This window comes from Antechinus flavipes, chromosome X (assembly GCF_016432865.1).
Source record: "Antechinus flavipes isolate AdamAnt ecotype Samford, QLD, Australia chromosome X, AdamAnt_v2, whole genome shotgun sequence".
NCBI lineage: Eukaryota > Metazoa > Chordata > Mammalia > Dasyuromorphia > Dasyuridae > Antechinus > Antechinus flavipes.
The window spans coordinates 85,083,244-85,087,669 of record NC_067404.1 but is presented as its reverse complement, the minus strand read 5'-3'; the positions used below and the strand labels follow the sequence as shown (position 1 = coordinate 85,087,669).

At 45.4% G+C, this 4,426-nt stretch overlaps 1 long non-coding RNA gene across 1 annotated transcript; it reads right to left on the bottom strand.

Moving 5' to 3' along the window:
• Positions 1-890: 890 nt before the first annotated feature.
• Positions 891-2,587, bottom strand: LOC127542719 (uncharacterized). The gene is made up of 2 exons (XR_007948801.1): positions 2,396-2,587; positions 891-1,244 (listed from the first exon to the last, which is right to left on the bottom strand). It is a non-coding gene; the product is annotated as an uncharacterized LOC127542719 (long non-coding RNA).
• Positions 2,588-4,426: the final 1,839 nt, after the last annotated feature.

Below are 4,426 nucleotides of genomic sequence, written 5' to 3'. Positions count from 1 at the left end.
CTCTTCTTGTTCCCATTTTCCAGTTGAGGAAACTAAGGCAAGCAGTGATGATGTGACTTGCCCGTGGTCACCGTCTAGGAAATGTTTGAAGTCAGCTTTGAATTCAAGCCTTTAGAACTCTAGGCCAGGTCTGCTCTGCTGCAAACAATGCTGGAAGTTGCAAATTACCCCCAAAAGGACACAGGATCCTCCACCTGTAGAGAACTGAGGAGATCTAGTCGAATCCCTCTCGTTTTACAGATAAAGCCACGGAATACCAGAGAAAAGAAAGGTCTTCGCTAATGTCTACATTTGAACTCGGTGCGCTTCCCATTGGGCAATGCCGTCTCTTAAATGTCTGATAAATAAATCAATGAATCACCTTGAGTTCACACCTACTGGGGAAAGCAAAGTCAAATCTTCTTGAAAATCCCACAATGGGAAAAGCCCCTCTTCTTTCCTTCCCCCCACGACTTCTGACACTCTCCTTAGGATACAACATGGCGGCCCCGCTGGGGCCCGAAACTCAAGGAAACAAAAGTGTCTGTGCGGGGCTCATTCCAACAGCCTATAACCCATCAATTCCAAATAAGAGAAGGTCAAAGTTGGGAAAGAAGCATCTATCCCGGATGACCAGAAGGTTGTCCAATGGCTCGGCATTGCATTGGGTGCAAATGGACCCAGGACGCCCCCTGCTGGATAAGACGGGAAGCTTAGGCCAGAGCCAATAGGTCCCTAAGGTGCCATTCCAGCCAAGCAGCTCACTCACCGGGCTGATAAGGACATAGGCTTTACATCATTTCCTATGTAAATCTAGAACACTCTGCTTGCCTTCTGGACCCGTGGGGGAGGGGTGGCAAGGAGGGAGAGAATTTGGGACTCAAAAATTTGAAAAAAATCAATGTTACCCCTTTTTAACATGTAATTGGGAAATATTTAATGCAATTATATATACATATTCGCATGTCTATATACACATGTATGTATGAACAGCTTGCACAAATGGACACTAACTCAAAAGGCAATCCTTCCGAAGTACATTCACTATTGCTATGGGCAACAAGGAACGTGGTCGGTGGGGCCCCGAGCCGAGAGGCCGGGGAGCCTGCTCCGAGGAAGGCCGAGAAAACGCCCCGATCTCCTGGGCAAAGGATGCACTGCCATTCCCGAAACGGTTACAGCCTCCCGGTCACGGGCTGGTGTCTTTATCATCTGATACCTTCAGGCCGTCCACAATAATAGGGAAGTTGGGAATAGGGGAGAGTCTGCGGGAGAAAGAGAATGAGTATTTTTCGGACACGCCTGCTGAATTCACGAGGTCTACCCGACATTTGCTTTGGCAGTTGGAGGCGTGGAGGTGGAGGGACAAAGAGAGGTTAGGGCTGGAGCGATGGATTTCAGAATCGGGGACACAGAAATGATAATGAAAACCATGGGAGCCGATGAGATCGCCAAGTAAAAAAATAGAGAAAAGAGCAGAGGGTCCAGGACACCGGAGAGCCTTGGGGTTAGTGGGCTTGACCTAGATTAAAATCCATCAAGGGAGACAAAGAAAGAGCCGTCAGAGAGACGGGAGGGGAGCAAGAAGAGAGGGTGTCCTGAAAACCTAGGGAGAAGAAAATATTAGGACCGGCACGTCAGGGGCTGCTGAGAGGTCAAGGAAGATAAGGCTTGAGAACAGGCCACTAGATTTAGCAAATAAGACAACATTGAGGCAACCTGATTCATATTTCACAAATGAACTTACATAGATAACCAGGGGGAAAAAAAAAAAAACAACGTTTAAAAAAGAGAGATGGTTGGTAACTTTGCAAAGAGCTGTCTGGGATTTGTGGGACCGTCCCGTCCACAAAAACAATCGGAGATTCTCGGAGTAAGTAAAAGCAAAAAGGAGTTTATCATGGTCTCGTGAGAAAGGGCATCTCCCAGCTGACAAAGTGTCAGTAAAGAAATGCCAAGCATAAACGGTGAAACAAAACTAAATAGGTCCCAGAAAGCAAAGGCCCCCAAAGCCCCTCAGCCCCACCCTAGCCTGGCCTTTTCTCCTGTGTTTTTTTTTTTTTGGGGGGGGGGGTCCAGGCTTACTTTCAATTGGGAAATCTAGCCCAGAAACAAAAGAATACAAGTCAATAATAATAAGCAATTTATTTCCCTAGAGAATGGATGTAATCCAAAGCCATGTCACCTTTAAAAGTACTTCAGTGCTAATTAAGAAGTGGAGAAAACCGGAGGGGATGCCTGCAACTTTTCTAGCTCTATTTGTTATTAGAAAGTCTCAAGTCACAATTAAAGTACGGTTTAGGGTTCTATTCCCACGAGACCATCTGCACTCAGTTAATTCCTCACAGGAAGGAATGGTGAGGTCAGAAGTCAGATTTAAAGAAGGGAAAAAATAGAAGAGTCGCTTGTATCTGACCTTGTCAGGGAGTTTAGCTGCAAACAGGAGAAGAGATGTGGGATGGAAGGCCCAGGGATGGCCTTTTCAGGCTAGGGAAGACACGGGCCCGTGTGTCAGCAGGAAAGAAGGAGCCCATAGACAGGGAGAGATTGAAGATTAGTGGAATGGGTTGACAGAAGGAACAATCTGTTCCAGAATGGAACGGGATGGCGTGGACAGATAAAGGTGGGGCCTTTGGCGTGAGATGACTTCATCATGTGACACGGGGTGAGGGAGGAGATGAGAAAGAAGGGGGAGCCCATGGCAATAACCTCTGTATTTTGGGGGGTAAAACATGATGTAAGGCTCTCAGCTGAGAGAAAGGAGGAAGGAGGAGCCACAGGGAAGTTTGAGGAGAGATGAAAAGGTTAGGAAGAGCTTCTGTGGAGAGTGGGCCAGGGAGCTGATGAAGGATGGCCTAGCAGCAGTGAGGACCCACATGAGACCACGTTAACATAAATCTGCAGTGGACCCAAGTCGGCGCAGTTTGGTGATTTTCTCCATCTTTGCTCAACAACGGCACATATGTGGGAGCAAAGGCGACCAATGGCAGGAGCGAGCCGAGGTTTGACCGAGTATAATCGGAGCTATGATAAGGGGTGAGGGACCAAGAGACCGAGAAAGGATAGAATTGGATCGGTTCACTGCTGAGTCAGAATGGGGAGAAGAGGAAGGAATGGCCAGTAGAGGGGAGAAGGCCTGGGGGAGATCTGAGGGGGTCAAGAAATCAGGTCACAGTAGGGACTAAGGTAGAGGCAGAGGGGAATGACAACAGACTGAGACCAGATGAGGAAATCCCAGCATACTTTTGGACTCAGGGCTTCAAAGCTCTTTCCAAGCTGTTTTTCTCTAAAATGCTGTTATCAGGAGCAGCTAGATGGCGCAGTGGATAGAACGCCACCCCTGAAGTCAGGAGGACCTGAGTTCAAATGTGCCCTCAGACAGCTAATGCTTCCTAGCTGTGTGACCCTGGGCTTAACCCCCACTGCCTTATCCAAAAAATAAATAAAATACTGTTATCATCTAACCTGTTACCTTACTTCTGCTCCCTTCTCTCTGCCACCATTCCCTGGAATCTCAGTGCAGGCTACCTTCTATAATTTGTTTACCACTTCCCTAATTGACAACCACCCCCTCAGGTTCCAATGTCCGGTTATCACAAAAAAAGCCAGAATATTTTTGTACATTGTAAAAACAAGCTTTGAAAGAAAAACTCAAGAATGGCATTCAATACAATGGCCAAGCCCGATCCAGAGGACTGATGATGAGGGATGCTATTCACTTAACAAGGGGCAGGAGGATACACACATTTTGGTACCTGGCCTGATAGGCAGAGTTCTCACAAGGATTTAGCTTTTCTTTGTTTTTCAATGGCAGAGGGGGTGCAGGGAGAGGGGAAAAGATTGTCAACTGGAAAAAATAGATTTAAAGAACCCTAAAGCATATATTTATTTTTTTCAAATCTAGCCTCAGATTCTCTTTTTTAAAACATGTTAAAAATATATGTAAAATCCAATATTTTATTTTATTTTTAATACATTTTATTTATACAGTTTATACAGTTAGCTTGCTGCACAAGAAAAATCAAATCAAAAAGGAAAAAATGAGACAGAAAACAAAATGCAAGCAAATTACAACAATGTAAGTCTCACCAGACCTCTCTGAGGTCATCCTGCTGATCGTTTCTTATGGAACAATAATATTCCTTTACATTCATATACCATAATTTACTCAGCCATTCCCCAATTGATGGATATCTACTCAGTTTCCAGTTTCTGGCCACTAGAAAAGGGCTGCCACAAACATTTTGGTACATGTGGGTCCTTTTCCCTTCTTTAAGATCTCTTTGGGATACAAGCCCCTGAGACACTCTGCTGGGGTCAAAGGGTATGCACAATTTGATAGCCCTTTGAGCATAATTTCAAATTGCTCTCCAGAATGGTTGAATCCGTTCACAACTTCACCAACAATATATTAATGGTACTTGAGAGTTGTCTTAATTTGCTGTTC